The sequence below is a fragment of the Cervus canadensis genome, chromosome 18 (assembly GCF_019320065.1).
Source record: "Cervus canadensis isolate Bull #8, Minnesota chromosome 18, ASM1932006v1, whole genome shotgun sequence".
Taxonomy (NCBI): domain Eukaryota; kingdom Metazoa; phylum Chordata; class Mammalia; order Artiodactyla; family Cervidae; genus Cervus; species Cervus canadensis.
In genome coordinates, this window is record NC_057403.1 from 45812177 (window position 1) to 45830117 (window position 17941).

Sequence of the window (17941 nt, forward strand, 5' to 3'; positions counted from 1 at the left end):
CCCCTCAAGGTTCATATGTGGAAATCTTAACCCCCAAGGTGACGGTGGTGCAGTGGTAAAGAATCCACTTGCCAGTGCAAGAGATGAAAGAGACGCAAATTCAATCCCTGGGTCAGAAAGAATCCCTGGAGAAGGCATGTTAACCCACTCCACTATTCTTGACTAGAAAATTCCATGGACCGAGGAGGCTGGCGGTCTATAGTCCATGGAGTCACAGAGAGTCGGCCATGACTGATTGACTAAACGTATACACAAGGTGATGGCATCAGGAGGTGAGGCACTGGAGAGGTGATTAAGTCAGGAGGGTACAGCCCTCATGAATGGTATCAGTGCCTTATATGAGCAGCCTCCTGATAAATCACTTCTGCTGTCCCTTTCTACCCTCATAAGTGTATATTGAGATATCTACAACCCAGAAGAGGGCCCTCATCCAACCATGCTGGACCCCCAGCCTTGGACTTCCAGCCTCCAGAGCTATGAGAAATAAATGGCTTATTTAAAAGCCACCTTACTATTTGTGATATTTTGTTAGAGCAGCATGAATGGACTAGGACTAAGACAGGTAGACACTATCATTTTGCCCATTTTACAATAAAAAACACAAAGAGCAAAAGAAGGCTTCAAGAGGTTTAATATCAGTGGAGACCTCATCGGACTCATAAGTTTATAGATGTCAGCATCCCTGCAGTATGTTTAGTTCAAGGCATTTGTGGGTCATGGGAGACTTCAGTGGTCCTGAGTTCAGTCGGCAATATGCATGATCCTGCAGCCCCATGGATGAGTTGCAGACTTTGGCTTGGAAATCTTCCTATTTCCTGGCTCTTTCCTCTGGGCAGGAGAGAAGGTGCAGGCACTGTCCAAAATACAGAGGAAATATCAACGCAAGGTGTTCAACTCCATTCTTTAAGTTGCTTTAAGAACAAGAGCCAGGGACTTCTCTGATGGTCTAGTGGTTAAGATTTCGCCTTCCAATGCAGGGGATGTGAGTTCAGTCACTGGTCAGGAAGCTAAGATCCCACATATCTCCGGGCCAAAAAACCAAAACATAAAACAGAAGCAGTATTGTAACAAAGTCAAGAAAGACTTTAAAAATGGTCCACATCAAAAAAAAAAAAAAAAAAAGGTAAGGAGTCCAGAGTCAGGTGTTACTTTAAAGAACTGAGAATGTGAGGCCTTCTTTGCTCCAGAAGAAAAACCCAGAGAGGATTTTCCAGTACCTTCCAGACACCAACATCCAGTCGATATGATGTCCCTAGGGAGGTGAGAGTCTGGTCTCCTATGAATTATCAGACGAATCATCAAATGGACTTTGCTCCCCTTCTGCATGCCTATGTTCTCAGCGACTCAGTCCTGTCTGACTCTGCAATCCCATGGATTGTAGCCCACCAGGCTCTTCTGTCCCTGGGATTCTCCAGGCAAGAATACTGAAGTGTGTTATTATTTCCTCCTCCAGGGGATCTTCACTGACCCAGGTTTCAAATCTGCGTCTCCTGCATCTCCTGCAGTGGCAGGAAGATTCTGTACCACTGAGCTACCTGGGAAGCCTGTTGACCCTCTATATACCTAGAAATCTACCTCCCTGGAAATCCCAGCCAGTGTCTCAGGGTCCCCGCTCCCCACAAGACCCTGCATTTTATATTCACGCCTCCAGGGCCTCACTGATGCTGCTACCATATTGTATAAAGTGCATCACTCAGCAACATGCTTCTTCACATGCTCCTTGCTTGGTCAAGAGACCAAATGAGCCTTCTGCTTTCTCTAGGACCTGTCAGATCCACAACAGTCCCTTCCATCTTCTTTGATTGGCACTTTTCTAAGGATGATCTAAATAAAATAAAGCATGACTGCTCATTAAAGAATGGCTATATCCTGTAGAAAGCTTCTTATTCTGCTTAAAGGCAATGTATAATTGCAAACTATTGATTAGTGGAAAACGTGTCAATTCATGACCACTTTCAGAAATTCTCCCGGTATAAACTCATTCAACTATTGTAAGACTTTTTATGAAAACATTCCACTGAAAATGTTTTTCTTCCTTTGTGTGTGTATATGTGTGTGTTTACTGTGTCTTTCTTGTTATTGGTGGTGGTGGTTATTTTCCCTGAGAAGGGAAAGGCTACCCACTCCAGCAATCTGGCCTGGAGAATTCCATGGACTGTATAGTCCAATTTGATGGGCATGAGTTCAAGTAAACTCCAGGAGTTTGTGATGGACAGGAAGTGCTGGCGTGCTGCAATTCATGGGGTGGCAAAGAGTAGGACATGACTGAGCGACTGAACTGAACTGAATAGTCCATGGGGTTGCAAAGAGTTGGACATGACTGAGCGACTTTCACACGTTTATTTTCTAGTTTGTTGAGTTGAATGTTCACATTTTTAATCTTATGCTTTGATAAGTCAATTTAAGGCTATAAATTGTTCTCTGAGCACTACTTCAGCCACATCCCAAGGTCACATCTGGTACATGGTACCTTTAATTTCTGAATAGTTTATTATTTCAGTTTTGACTTTGTAATTCAAGAGTTTATTTGGAAAGTTGTTTTTAAATTTCTAAGAGAAAAATATTTGCAGCATATTTTCTAGAAATATTATCTCAGTAAATTCTAAGACTAACTACATTTCCTTAAATTGTCCTTTTCAAGTCAATTTCATAGCTCTTACAATTCAAAGACTCAGTAAGATTCCATAGGCATTATTCCAACCCTGTTCAGTAGACCTGAAGTCACTGACGTAGCAGATGAACAAAATCCACAGGGCTTAGGTGGGCCTTCCAAAGCCTCAGAGCCAAGAAAGGACACATTTGAAGGCCTCCTGGCTCCTAGTGGAATGCTTGTTCCTGCCACCTTCAGTCCTGGTTCTTGATAAGGTCTATTTTCTCAACAATATTTCTTGAATGTTGAGTATATGTCAGGTGATGGGAAGTGTACCAATGAATAATACAGACTGAAATCCTGGCCTTCCTGGGCATTTGTATGGGGTGCTTACCTTCAGGATGAGGTCAAACATGTGAAAATAGGACCTGGGAATAGCAGAGAGCCCTGAAGTGCAGAGGAAGGGCCACTACAAAGTCAAGGAAATCAGCAGGTCCTTGTCACAAGAGCCAACAGAGCCACACCCACTGGAGACCCAGGAATTCTTTAGGTACGCTGACCTACTCACTGCAGGTGCTCCATCAGTGACAGAGCTGCCTTGCACTGCTTCTCTCCAGAGTCACCTTATATCCTCTCCCAAGACATGGTATGTTTCTAGCCACCAGACATCAGCTCGATACCTACCATGCTAAGTCCTTGTACCCAGGATCTCTTTCCATTTAAACCTGACATCTCTGCCCACTTTATAGAATTCTCCCAAAGTTGGCAACCAATCCAAAGTCTGTATGTGACACCAAGGTCTTCTGACTCTAAGACCAGTGCTCATTCCAGGGGCCCAAGGTTTTGGTTTCTTTTTTCTCTCATCAAGAGGAACCAGGGAAGAATTCATGGGATGTCCATCATTCTCTTATCTTCTGTTATCTAAATGTGCAAATATTCTCTCAACCTTGTTGCCATCATCATCTTCATCATCTCATCAACCGGATAATCATCTTCATCACTATCATTTCAGGAGCAGTCAGGGACTGTGCTAAGCACTTCAAATATCCACTGCACTCTTTAATCACAACAGTTGCTTAAAGCAGGGACTCTGGAATGGAGCTCCTGATTTCCATGCTGGCTCTCCTCACCAGCTGGGTGAGAATGGTGTTGGCCTAAGCCTCTTGCCTGCTATTGTACATAAAGTAAATGGCAGTCTGGTCTGTTGGGCCACAAAACTCATGCTATCCTGCTCCCAGAGGCTGGTTACAACCTTCAAACAGCCCTTGGGAAAAGAAATCTAGCATCTTCAAGGGAACATGGGGTTCTATGACTCTCCGGGCCCATGGATGTCACTGCAGGCACTTGAAAAGTGCATAGTTGTATTGGAAGTACATCTGGCATCTACAGGCGAAGAGAAAGAAATGAGAAGTATGGACTGTTTGGGATTGCAGCTGGACCTGGGGAAATCAGAGGCCAAGTTTGGTGGTCATGCAGAGCATTCCTGCCTGGAAGTCAAATGACTTAGGGAGGGTTCCCTGGAAACCCCACCCGAGAAAGGGATCTGAAGGCATGGGCTCTGTGGAGGGAGTACTTGGAGGAGGTGAAAGGAGCAGGAAGGAGAAAGGAAAGGCTTTGAGCAAGGCTGTGGTCTGGAGCTGGGTCTAAGCATGGTCTGTGGAGGTGGGCACTCTGAATGGTGAACTGTCCCTTAGGGCTACCTGCCCCCGAGGGAATTGGCTATCTACTGGCCATGATCTGCTCAGGGAAGAATAGGTGTAAGTTTACAGGGAAGGTGGCAGCCCTGAGCCATTGGCAGCCAATGCTCTCAGTGGCTGGGGAGGGGGTGTCCTGACCTGGAGATGGGGATCTGACCAGAACTCAGTATCATCCCCCGTCCCCCATGCAGAGCTGAGGTGTGCATTACTGAAGTACTCTCTGTGGCAGTGATTAAGAACCCACCTGCCAATGCAGGAGGCGTGGGTTCGGTCCCTGGGTTGGAAAGATACCCTGGAGAAGGGAATGGCAACCCACTCCAGTATTCTTGCCTGCAAAATCCCATGGACAGAGGAGCCTGGAGGGCTATCGTCCGTGGGGTCACAAAGAGTCAGACACGACTGAAGCGACTTAGCACACATGGTGATAATACCAGGAGAAAACTTTTAGTTGGTGGTTGCTTTAAACTTCTCTGCCGTTAATGCACCCCCTGGTTGTACCCATCCCATTCTTGATTATTGCTGCACACCAGGGCTTCCTGAGCAGATGGGAAGCCAAGGGGCCCTTTGCAGAAATGACTGGGAGGTGCCCCACTGTGCTTCATGATGTTCAGGACTGTTTATCCCACCAACCAAAAAGCTGCTCCCTTAGGAACCCAGAAGGCTAGTTTGAGGTCTTGTCCTAGAAGAAAGTGTCTACCATCCTTACCTCCAACCTCTCCTTTAATAAGAGAACAGAATTTCTATCCACAGAAAGAATAGTTCAAGTCACACCCAATCTGACCATGTTTCACTCTTTTAAAAAGTTATGAGATCCAAAACTCTAATTCAAAAACATATGCATCCCAGTATTCATAACAGCAGTATTCACAATAGCCAAGACACAGAAACAACCTAAATGTCCATTGGCAGATGAATGGATAAAGAAGATGTGGTGTGTGTGGAATATAACTCAGCCACTAAAAAAATGAAATAATGCCGTTTGCAGCAACATGGATAGACCCAGAGATTATCATACTAAGTAAAATAAGTCAAAAAGAAAGACAACTACTGTATGGTATATGTGGGTTGTCATTTCCTACTCCAGAAAATCTTCCTGACCCAGGGATCAAACCTGCGTCTCCTGTTTCTCTTGCAGTGGCAGGTGGATTCTTTACCACTGAACAACTTGGGAAACCCTATATATGTATAACTGAATCACCTGCTGAATGGCAGAAAGTAACACAACATTATAAACCAACTATCCTTCGATTTATAAAAAGTCATGAAACCAAATAGCCCCATTTCTGACCTCTAAGGAATGTCAGCATTCAGAGAGTTCGAAAACAATGTCCACACGGCTCAAGGATGTTCTGGATCAGAAAACACACAAACTCGAAAGGTATATTCTCAGGGACATCAGCCTAGATGGACAGTCCCTTCCTCTCAAGAGAGAAAAGTCTGATATCTCAAGTGGTGTTGCTTCTGCCATGGACACACCTCAGACCAACTCACTGCCAAGTCAATCAGCAGCCTCCTTGATTAAAACAAGAGGGCTCCTAGGAGGAGACAGAGATGAGGGCTGCCTTTTCTCTCTGTACCAAGGAGCCCCACTTCAACACAAACTTTAATTTAGAGGGAAAGGAACACCAGAAAGTCAGTCCTATGTGGCAGAGGGAGCTCAGAGTCTTGATGGAGCAGGAATCAGATAAAAGATCGCAGAAATAATATGTTTGAAAGGTCAGTGGGGCTTTATGGAAACATATTTTATGAAGTGGCATAAGAGTCTCCTTTTATATAAAAGCTGTAGCTGCGGCCAACTGCTGGTCTCTTTTACGTTATCTAGAAGAAATTATAATCTGAAAGGAAAAGCATCTAATATTTTCCTTTATCTCCTCCTCCCAATCAACACTGACACAAAAGTCATCCTCATCACACAAGCTCCCTAATTCTACTTGAGCTTGGACCCTCTTATCACACAAGCTTACCTAGTGTTCCAAAAATGAGGATTAGGAAGAGAATACGGTGTTCTTTCTTACAAAAATGGCTTTCTGATTTTTTTAATCAAGCAGCACAAGTCATCTCCTAATGTTGGTGTGTTATTTCCTGAAATTGTATATAATAGGTTTAGAAAAGTTTGGGGAGAGAAGAAAAAGAGTTTTGAAGTTTACTAAAAGCCCACCATCTCCATAACCACTCAAATCAGGCTATTTTTTTTTAATTCCTTTAAACTAAATATCTTTGATAATAAATGCAAATTAGGGGACAATAAATTATAACTTCTAGGCTGACCAGTGACTAATTACATATATTATAATTAACTTCAGTTTCCAGCAGAAGGTATTTATCTTAATAATCAGCCCATATACATTAGCATATCTTAAAGGGATTTGCAAAATAGGCTTTACCATTTGAAGAGTCAACTAAACTTCCTCCTGGGTCTATGAAAGGGTGCAGAATCAGAAGAGATGGAATTACTTTAAAAAGAAGTTTGGACTAAATATAAGTTGAGAAACTTAGATTATAGGCATAAAACCCTGACTTAAAAATATTTATCCTAAATATACCCTCTGACCATCACTACAGAGCTTTCAGGTTCTAAAAATCTACCATTTCCCACATCTTTGCTCAAAAGATCTTCAACCCTACTCTTGTGAGCGCATCCTTCAACATTTTGGGTTAAGTTTGAACTTTACTGAAAAAGGATGGTCAGATTTTTCAGGAAGCTTTTGCTTGTTTTCTATAACAAATGAGCATGATTTTTCTAAATCATCAGAAAGAACCCACCTTGGGTGGTGGCAAGATGGATACTACTGATTTCAGTCCTATCTCGGATCTTCCATTTACTTTCAAAACAATTACTTCCCTGGCCTACATTTGAAGGAGATCTTGGGATTATAAATAAGGGACTTCACTGGCTTTCTGAGGCCCAATTATCTGCTGGTTTTTTTATAAATTTCAAAGTTTTGCTTTCTCCATTTGCTGTAGGGTTCAGGGGTACTGACTAAATGCACAGGAAGACAGTCCCAAGGCTCTCCCCCTCCCCACCTGCAGCTTGCAATCCGTTAAAGAGAATGCAAACCTCCTCTTAGGGGTTTTTTCTCTGGCGCTCAGGAGTCTCTGGGGTGAGCAGTTAAGCCTTTTGATACAGCTGGTAATCCCGGCCCTGGCCATTATTTCTGCATTTTCCAACCGTCCCTGGGTAATTGTCCAAGGGACTTAGACAAGGCGGACCAGCCAAAGGCACCAGGAAGGTCAAACCACAATAGAGCATGCCCTGATTTTATCCAGGAGATTGATGCGCAAATCACCTTGATTTCGATTTGGCACTGGGGTTATAAAACGCACTTGCAATCACCGATAACACGGAAGCTCTGGCCCGGACATGGGACAGTGTATTTTACACTCTCTGTGGAGTTTTCCCTAATGCAACCATAAATCAGCCCGCAAAGCAGGACATTTGGTCCATGCTAATAGAGACAACAGTAAGAAACCCTGGGGTGCGCGGGGATGGAGACATTTGAGGAAGTTGCCAAGACCTTGGAATCTTTATCTTGCATCAGAGCCACCCAGATGTAAACTTCAAGGGGATGGGGTGGAGGGACAGAATACAGCGGGGGCGGGGGGGGGGGGGGCTTTAGAGGAAACCAGGATCCCCCAGCGAGAATATATGCACACATCCTCGTGTGGTAAAGATTTCTGAGCCCTTGAGCAGAGATTCAAAATCTTGAGGTGGAAGAAAGAAGAGCAAAGTAGAAAGCAAAGTCCTTCTAAGATACACATTTAAGCATGGGAAAGAGAGTCAAGTGTAGCAAGAGAGAGAAAATAAGCAATCCAATAAGAAAACCACACAGTGGGAGACAACTTTTGGCAGGAGTTACAATATCCTTCCTAATGGGTCTTTCCTGCCTGCCTCCACAAAAAGCTGATATCAAATTCATTTTTTTTTTTTTTTGAAGGAAAGCAAAGTCTCTAAATACTTAAAAACTCACAGCTGCAGTCAGCCTAGTTTACATAATTGTTTCATAAGGTGTCCTGGGTGGGAGGGTCTGCTGGGGTTGGGATGTTGAATTCATTATTAGAAAAAGAAAGAAGTAGCTGGTACCTCCAAGCAAAATCATCCCCTTGGCCTGGTGGCCTCTGGCTGCAGTTCAGCCCCCAATTCTGCTAATGCAACTGCTCTGCTCCCCCAGTCTTCCATGACTCCCGGAGCTCCCCCCATCAAACCGCTTGTGGGAGTCCAAGCCAGCAAGCATCTGGCCTTGGTCCGAGGGGGCAGCAGGAATGGGGTGGAGAGCAGGGGGCGGAAGGGGAGCCTGGGGGGTGCGGGGAGCTACAGAAGAAGGAAAGACAAAATCTACGTCGGAAAAAAAGACAGTAATTACTTACGTTATTTGTTCCCAACATCTTTCTTCTCCTAGAGCTTCCAAACCTCTCCACGCATCTAAAGCAAGTACAAAAACATCTAATGAAAATGATTCCTTGGCTTAGGGTGACACAGATGGCCCTTTCTCCCCCAATAAAACAGAAACCCATGGGCTGAATTTGTGGAAATTTTTCCTCTACCTCATGCAACTTGAGTTTAAAGAGAATCTGCTTCACATCCTTTATGTGTTTTAAGCCTTTTGTAAAGTCTCACATTTGTAGTCCTGAATGTCTTTTAAGAGTCAGCATGATTTGAGTTTGAAGTTGATGAAACTGGAGAAAGCCAGCCCTGGTTGTAAAGAACCCTACTTGTAAGGAACACATAGGGTAATGTTTGTTGAGCAGAAAACCTGTTTCTGTCTTTCTTTTTCATCTGGTGAATTTAATATTTTTTAAATCGAAGTATAGTTGATTTACAATATTGTGTTAGTTTCAGGTATGCAGAGCAGTGATTTAGTTATATATATGTGTGTGTGTGTGTGTGTGTGTATTCCTTTTCAGATTTTTTTCCCTTATAAGTTTTACAAATTATTGAGTATGGTTCCCTTGTTGCTTATCTATTTTATACATTGTAGTGTACATATTAGTCCAACTTTCTAATTCAAGATAATCATACTAAATAAAGTTAGCCAAAGACAAATATCACATGATATCACTTATATGTGGAATAAAAAAAAATGATAATACAAATGAACTTATTTAGAAAACAGAAAGAGACTCACAGTCATAGAAAACAAACTTATGGTTACCAAAACGGAAAGGGGTTTTGGGGGAAGGATAAATTAGGTAGCCTGCTTCTTAACAGACTATCATTCTATGTTTCTGCTTTTCTTTTCATCAAAGTAGAAAACACACACGGACACACTTCTTTTTTATTTTTTAAGCCATCCTTTCTCTTATCAAGGTAAGAGAATAAGTTACTAAGTAGAAAAGTTGCACTGAGTTTTGAAAGGGGAAAGAATCCTAACCAATTCTCAAAGCTCAGAGTCTTGAAGGTAATTTGTGTTTCTGGTATCTGCCTTCATTGTATCCAAATTAAACTCTCCAACAGTTGTATGCAGTTGAAAGGGACACAAAACAAAAAAGAAAAGATAGGAATAAAGGGAAACTCCCTGCAGCACTTTGCCCCAGGTCAATTTGAAATAACAAAAAAAGAGAGAAAGAAACACAGTAAAAGCACATTCTCCTTTCCCGAAGGCGGAGGCTGCGCTGGGTGATTAGAGAGCTGGGCGACGAGAGGGAAACCCAAGCGGGCAGCTGTGCCGGGTCCATCACTCGTCTGCACGAGCTGAAAGGTGTGCGCGCCTGTGCCGAACGGCCACCCCACACCCAGGAAGTCTTCTCACCGAGGGTCCCTCGGCCAAGTGGACACACACAGGTTTCTTCCTTCTGCTTCCAAGCCAGAGGGAGCTTTCTGGATGGTGCTCCCCCACCCCCACCCCCCCGCCCCTAATCCAGAATGAAAAGGCAGAATTCAGAGGAGCCCTGTGTCCCTGCCTCCTGGGATCCTGGGCGGCCATGTGTCCCCTAGAGCTGGAAAGGCTGTGTGCATCCTTCAAGGTGGTGGGAGATAGGAAGGAGACGGGGGCACGTGTGGGACCATCCTGGAGACACCCAGTGCAGGCTGGGTTTTATTGTGTGGCCTTCATTTTCACATCAACTTCTCTGGGAGGTGGGGGACCCGATCTAACCCCGTCTGGTCACTTTGGGGAGCTGTGAGGCCCTGGGTGTTAATCTGTCCAGGCTCTCTGGGAAAGGTGGTGATGGCCCTGGGCTTCCGGGCTGGCCTGGGCATCCACTAAGCTTGGGCACCTGTGAGCTCTGTGACAGGGAGGGAAGAAACAGCTCCCACAAATGAGGAAAGACATAGTTGCTATCGGTGCCATTGAGATTAAGCGCTGACTGAGATAATGCTTGTAAAATGCTTAGACCGGTGCCAGGCACACAATAAAGCCCAGAGTAAAACTAGTTTGCATGTGTGTTTGTTTGTTTGTTTTTTTAAATACTAACCTTAAAAAAGGACATGGGGAGGGACTCTGCCATTCTGAGTGTCACCAAAGCATGCCTCCTATGAGACCATCTCTAACACATTCAGAAGACACACCAACCCCAAATGACTTCAATTTAGGCCAGTTGTGTGCTGATAAAGGCCACTAGGTTCCCAGATCAAATGGGACCAAGAAAAGGAACACAGATTCAATCATCCTTTCTGGCGGGGGAGTGGTGAGACCTCAGTGTTGGGGATCAGAAAAGGCAACTTTTCAAGAGGGCTTCACACGACATCAGGTTAAGCGGCAACGCGGCAGAGCTCAGGACAGCAGGGGGTACACCAACTCCTGGCGACAGTCTCATACATCAGTTCCAGAAGTGCTGGATCAAAAGCCGCGTGGAGCGATGGGCCCAGGGGACAGCGGTAAACTCAGGGATGATGAAGCCCCCGGTGATGTGAAAGTCGTGTTTCTAAAGCAATATATTGCAATCTATATTGACGTCGCATCTCAGCCTAATCAAATGAATGGATTCGATCTTGTCAGTGGAATCCATTCTAATATCGAGGCTCTGATATTCTTCTTGTAATGCAAAAAAACTGATATGGCTGAGGACTTGGAGAACTTAAAAAGCTGAGGGCTATTTAAATAGGTGAGAGACCTGCTCTTGTGCCTTCTGCCAGGCCCATCAGCAAGGATGGGGTGTGATGGGGGAGGGGGGTCTGTGTACATCACACCCATTCTGCTTCTCCCCTCTAGCTTTCACTTCCTTGGGCGCATGCGTCTTCTGCATCTCTCAGGATGTGCGCCTGTGTCTTGCTCTCGCCCCCTCTTCTGTCTCTCTCTATCCACAGGACTCCACACCTCCCACGGACACCGTTCTAGATAATTATAGTTTATTGATTCTCCTGGTGTCCGCTGTGCCCCGGGCACCGTGTTCTTCATCTTAGTTGGGGCACCATCTCGTCTTCCATCACAGCCCGCATTTCTCAGGAGGCAAAGTGCCGCAGGTTCTGATCCAGAGAGAGAGCGGCTGTCTGGACCGAGGCCCGGGACCCTCTCAGAGGTGGGCCTGACCCCTCCTCCCACCCCCAGCCCCCCCACCCCCTCCCGTCAGCTAAGGCCCTGGGGGCTTAGTCAGGAGGGCAGTTGAAATCATCAGGGGAGCAGTAAATGGTGTATTGACACTTACCACATGCCAGGCAAGTTGTCAGTGCCGTTCACAGGCAGTCCCCACATCCTCCTACCCGGCTACAAAAGAGGCTCAGAGAGGTGCAGGGCTCGCCTGGGGTCACACAGCTGCCAAGTGTCACAGCTGGGGTCCTCACCCCTTGCTTGCACACACAGATTCCCAGCTGTGCCCCCCACCCCCCCGGAAAGGTGCAGAACCAATGAGGAGGGTAAAGCAGATGGTGTGAGCTCAAGGGAAAATGCCCCAAGATGCTGGTTTAAAAAAAAAAAAAACAAGTCTTCCGAGACTCGCGTGACTGGCAGATTCCCCGCCCACTGCCACCCAGAAAGAGAGGGTCCCCAGCCAGCTCGAGCCGTGCCCCAGCTGCCGTAGGAGACGACCTGGCTCCCAGGCTGTTTACTTCTCAGCCATAAACAGGAAGGCCATAAAAGGGGCCCCTGTGGGTCAGCCACTCAGGGGTTTCTCTCGCCTCCTCTCCCTTTTCCTCCTTCCCCAGTACGTGTCCCCAAGCAGAGGGAGTGTTTCTTTGAAGGCTGCTACCTCCCAAATGCTTTGTCCCTTTGCCTTCTCTGTCTCCTGTGGGCTGGAAATTCCCACTGTGAAAGTCAGTCCTTGGAGAACAGGGCTAGTCCCCAGAACACAGAGTGACCGGGACTCATATGCAAGGACCTGCTGCCCACCCCACCCCGCCCCAGTCTCCACCGCACCACCTACTTGTTGAAACTAAGAGGTAAGTAGGAGAAGTAGAAATGACCCATTTCCTGAAAAGAGAAAAAGTGTTAGTTGCTCAATGGCGTCTGACTCTTTGCAACCCCATGGACTGTAGTCCTCCCCAGGCTACCCTGTCCATGGGATTCTCCAGGCAAGAATACTGAAAAGGGTTGCCATTCCCTTCTCCAGGGGATCTTCCCCACCCAGGGATCAAACCCAGGTCTCCTGCATTGCAGGCGGATTCTTTACTGTCTGAGCCACCACCAGGAAAAGAGAAAATTGTCATTCTAAAAGAAACCTGGAAAGAAAGAGGCTAGGATATTGAGAGGTGAGGAGAAAAAGCCACCAAGGAAAAACCAGCCAGCATGTCTCCAAGAACCTCCTTGTCACGTTCTTTCCCAAGAGATTCAGGGTGAAGAAAAAGGGGTCCCCCAGCCAAGCAGGGTGCCATGTTGTTCTGTCGAAAGCACATGGTGCTCAGGCTTATTAAAGTTCTGAGAAGTCATGCAAAGGGGCTTGTTTCATTGTGGGACTCGGTTTTCCAAATCTTGGCCTCCAAGATTCTGTTTCCACTGGGGGTCCACTTATTCTTAATGCCTTTCATGCTCCCCTTTGTGCTTTGGGGACCTGCAGGTCAATGCATGAGGTCAGATGTTCTGAACGCACACTATTCTCTTCTGACCTTGACCTTCCTTGTCAGAGCCTTCGTGTTGAAAGTCTCGTGGACATGACCTTCTTAACTGCTCATTGTTTTCATTCACCACGAACGTGCTGAGCCTCACAGACAAACGGCGGAAGAAAAAACAAGGCAGATGGAAATACCTTGGGCTCATCAGGGATTTATGAAGGACCACTGGGTCCGAGCGGATCTTCTGTTTCCAGGAAGTCCCTTCTCTCTTCGGCTCAGTGACCCCTGGTCACATCCTGCTCCATCTCACAGGCTCACGTTGACAGTCAAGCTCCCAGGTACTCACCACATAGAAGGATGTGTGTTTCCTTGGAGGTAAATTTGTGTCTAAGGATAGTGGCTTCCTAGAAAACTTTGAATAACCCTAACAAAACATTTTCTATGGGTTTTTTTTTCATTTTCTATGTTTTTAAGTCCTTGAAAAATATATGTGAACTTTCTTTACTTCCAGGAACAAAAACCCAAGCTCAGTCATCTAACTGCATGAGACCTCTCTTCTCTGGACACAAACATCTGCTTGCAACCCTCCCTGCCTGGCCTTATCAGCTCTTTGGAGGCTTCTTAGACCACTGCATCTGTTCCCACCCCCTTTCTCTCTGGCTTTCCCTGCCCAACTTACAATCCTGACTTTGTCACTTAGCACATACCTGTTACTGGCTTGAATTTTCAGTTGCTTTCTGTTTTGTTTGTTTGTTTTGGTTTTTAGTGAGAAGTTGGAGGTTAGGGTTGGAAGGTCTCACACTGGTGAACAAAATCAAGCCCTCTGATGTCTTGATCTCGCCATGTTCAAAAAAAGAAAATCACTTCAATCAGCTGCCTACGTATAGTAATCAGGATTTCACATTAAAACTCTGGATTTACAACCTCTCTTTAAAAACAAAAAATCGGAAGATCTGGCAACAATTGACTCACATTCCTCTTTTACAACCATCAGCTGGAGCTGAGTAGCAGCCTCTAGATGGGACAAACACCATCAGCGCACAAAAGGACCCACCCTTCCCTGGTGTCACTGAGGAACAGAGTCATTGACCCCCATCCACCGCGGACTAGCTGTGTGATCTTGGGTGAGTGACTAAACCTTCCTGTGCTTCAGTTCCTCCTCCAGAAAATGGGAACAAGAGTCCTCTACCTGTATCAGTTAGGTTAAGCTAGGTATGCTGTGATTAAAAGAAAAAAAAAATTGTTTTTTCCAACATCTGCAGGAATGAATATAACAAAAGCTTATTTCTCACTTATGCTCTATGTTTACCGCGGGTTGACAAGGGCAGGGGACGGAGAGGGGATGCTGTAAACATCGTAATGACTTGGAGTCCCAGGGCAAACGAGGGTCCATCTTAGCACACACCCCCATCATCTGTCCAGGGATTGTGAATGTCAGGGTCAGGGAGGAAAGTGGGGAATCACATACTGACTCTCAAAACTTCCTCTTGGAAGAGACACATGTGAAATTTATTCACATTACATTGACCAATGCAGGTCACGTGGCCTGGCTAACTTCATGGGGGTGGGAAGAGACAGCCCTGATGTTTGCTGAGGAGGAAGAGGGAACTCGAGGCAGATTTACCATGATACTTCAGAGCCTTTCTCTTTTGGGGGTGCCTTCCAGGACTCGGTACCTAATTTTGTTCTGGTAACTTTGGATTTCCTTTCTTGAAGATGCCTGCATGCTTAGTCATGGCGGACTGTTTGTAACCCTTTGGACTATAGCCCACCAGGCTCCTCTGTCCATCAGGTTTTCTAGGCAAGAATACCAGAGTAGGCTGCCATTTTCTTCTCCAGGGGATCTTCCTGACCCAGGGATCAAACCTGCGTCTCCTATGTTTCCTGCATTGCAGTTGGATCCTTTACCTGCTGAGACATCTGGGAAGCCACTGCCAAATCACATAAGCTCCAGGTTCTACAAAACCTGTGCCCACCTCTGGCCAGAAACATTTGTTAAGAGCTCCGAGGACTTCCCCAAGACCTCATGGACTTGCTGTTCAGATGAAATGAGTGAACTAGAGGCCCTTTCAAGACAGTATCCAGCAGTGGGTCTGCACTCTATCAGCATTGGAGTCTATTATTATTACCACAAAAGTAAACACTAACGCACTCCTGACTCATGCTGGACACGAGACACACACACTACATTTGCTTAGTAAGGAACTCTGGTTCATCAGGAAGTGATCATTAACCATCATGGACAACTGCTGTGAAAAGATGGCTAAGTATTGGAGGGGGGGGGCGGTGTGTGTGAGGGGAATCCCTGAATGGCAAGTCAGGGCACCTGTGACCTTGAAGGAATCTTGTCACTTTCCTGAACCCTAGGCTCTCCATGTAGACTTCCAAGGAAGTGGTGCTGGGTGACTTCTCTGCTCCATAATGCTAAGTTAGGGGCCCTTTGGAGGGCTGTGGGCAGCACAGGTAGAAATGCTACTTGTGGCAGAGAAAGCAGATTGTTTATGCTGACAGCCCCACCTCGGCAAACCACCCATCTGGGAGGTCAGCCTGCAGACACTGCTCCTCTCAATATTATAGGCCTGTGTGTCTTGCCCTTAGTCATCCAAATAAAGCATCCCTGCTGTCCACTCCCAGAAGCCTCCATGCACCCTGCCCCATCACATTGCCACTGGCTCACAGTTGTGAGTCCATTTTCTAACATGCTTTTCTGGTCAGAGACAAGGGACGAAAGCAAAGACCTCCCTGACAAAGTAGTCAAACCCTTTGTCTGACGTGTTCTCTGAATTTTTTTTTTTTTTTTCATCTTCCTTTGCAAGTTCCCAACTGCAATGTCTCCCATTCCTCACATTTTTCCGATTTGAAAGAAGGAGGAAGTAAAGGAACACCTCAACCCTAAGTCACAAATAGCCCCCTTCAAGTCATCTTGCGTGCATTTACCAGCTGAGTGACTTGGGCAAGTTCTTCAATCGCCTGTAAAAAATGGAGACACCTGCCCTACTCATCACTGGTAGGACCTGATTAGATGAAAATGTTTTGCTATGTGTAAGACACCCTATGGGCTTCCAGGTGGCGATAGTGGTAAAGAACCTGAGCATGCCTGTCAATGCAGGAGACATAAGAGACACAGCTTCAATCCTTGGGTTGGGAAGATTCCCTGGAGGAGGGCATGGCAACCCATTCCAGTATTCTTGCCTGGAGAAGTCCATGGACAGAGGAGCCTGGTGGGCTACAGTTCATGGGGTTGCAAAGAGTCGGACACGACCGAAGTGACTTAGCACGCATGCAAGACACCTTATAAATGTAATGGGATAGGGAAGAGTGGACTGCAATTAATTCTGCTTTGATTTTTCTGAATCAGCATGTGTTTGTTTTTTATCACTAAATCAAGAATGAATTTCTACAAACAGTGCCTTAAAACAAGACTCATTTATTATCATACTGTTCTGTGGGGCAGAAGTTGGGGTGGGCTCACCTGGGTTCTCTATGCCAAAATCAAGGTGTCAGCCAAGTGGGACTCTTGTCTGGGAGCTCTGACTGGAAGAATCTGCTTTTAGTGTCACTCAGGTTGTTGGCACAATCCCATTCCTTGTAGCTACAGGTGTGATGCCCCATATCTCAGCTGGCTGTCAGCTGGGGATCACTCTCAGCTTCTCCACGTCATTCACGTTCCTCCCCATGTGGTCCCTTCAACTTCAAAGCCAGGAAGTGATGGAACTTCAAGCCTTCTCACTCTTTCAATCCAGGACTCAACTGATTATGTCAGGCCCACCCAGATCATCTCCCTGCCATGAGGTCAGTGTAGGTAGGACTTTAATTACACCTGTGAAATCCCTTCACAGCACTATCTGCATTAGGGTTTGATTGAATAACCAGAAGAAGAAAGTCTTGGCAAAGGGGGAGCATTTTTAGAATTCTGCCCATCACACAGTGATTCTGAAACTAGGTTTCATAAGAGTAAAATGATGCTAGCCATCCTGTGAAGAAAGGAATGCATAGCCAAATAATTTTTGGAAACACTAATTGAGCAGAGTGAAACCCATTTTGTTGGGGAGGTTTTCACTTCAGGACATATCAGAGTGATTGATAGACCATGTGACTCATCACGATATATATCTCCCAGATATATCGGGTTATGGTAACCCTTTCTTGCGAGAATACCTGTTATTCCTCATAAACCAGATTGGGATATGACTGTCTGACTTTTAAAATGAATTTTAGCTATTTGGATAGCCAAGGATCCAGGAATTCCCTATATCCTTATTCATCAATTTTTAGAGTCATGACTTCATGATTCTCAGTTGACTCATTACCTCTTAGGTGTCCTTTGAGTCATAGTCTGGAATGACCGCTTACTAGAAGGGGTTAATTATTTGTGCTCATCCAAAGGGCCTCCACCCCCCTGCCTCGAAGGGCGAGGTCCATGGTGTTATGCCTCACTGGCCCTAAGACAGCCGCGGTGTTCATAGTCTGATGGCAGTCACTACCTCAGGCGGATCCCCTTGCCCCAGAATTCAGTTTGCCTTTGGTTAAGTCTGAAAGGCTAGAGTGAGATTTGCTCCTATGAAGCTCAGAAGGAAGGGATGGTGTGTGTAGCTGAAACTGCACCTGAGCAGAAAGGAGTGCCTTTTCTGGGAAGGCAGAGGCCCCCAGCATGCAGCCTCATCCCCTGCTGCCCCCTTGCCCCCCCTGGTACACGTCTGGTCCCAGCAGCAGTCCCAGGGCTGCAGCCTAGGC

General features: G+C 45.8%; 1 long non-coding RNA gene across 1 annotated transcript in view; it reads right to left on the reverse strand.

Moving 5' to 3' along the window:
- Positions 1 to 614: 614 nt before the first annotated feature.
- LOC122421572 overlaps positions 615 to 17941 on the reverse strand; it is a 41699-nt gene continuing 24372 nt past the window's right edge. Inside the window, exons 2-3 of the long non-coding RNA XR_006263518.1 lie at positions 8653 to 8707; positions 615 to 853 (exon numbers count right to left, since the gene is read on the reverse strand). This is a non-coding gene — a long non-coding RNA (uncharacterized LOC122421572). The remainder of the gene's footprint in view (positions 854 to 8652; positions 8708 to 17941) is intronic.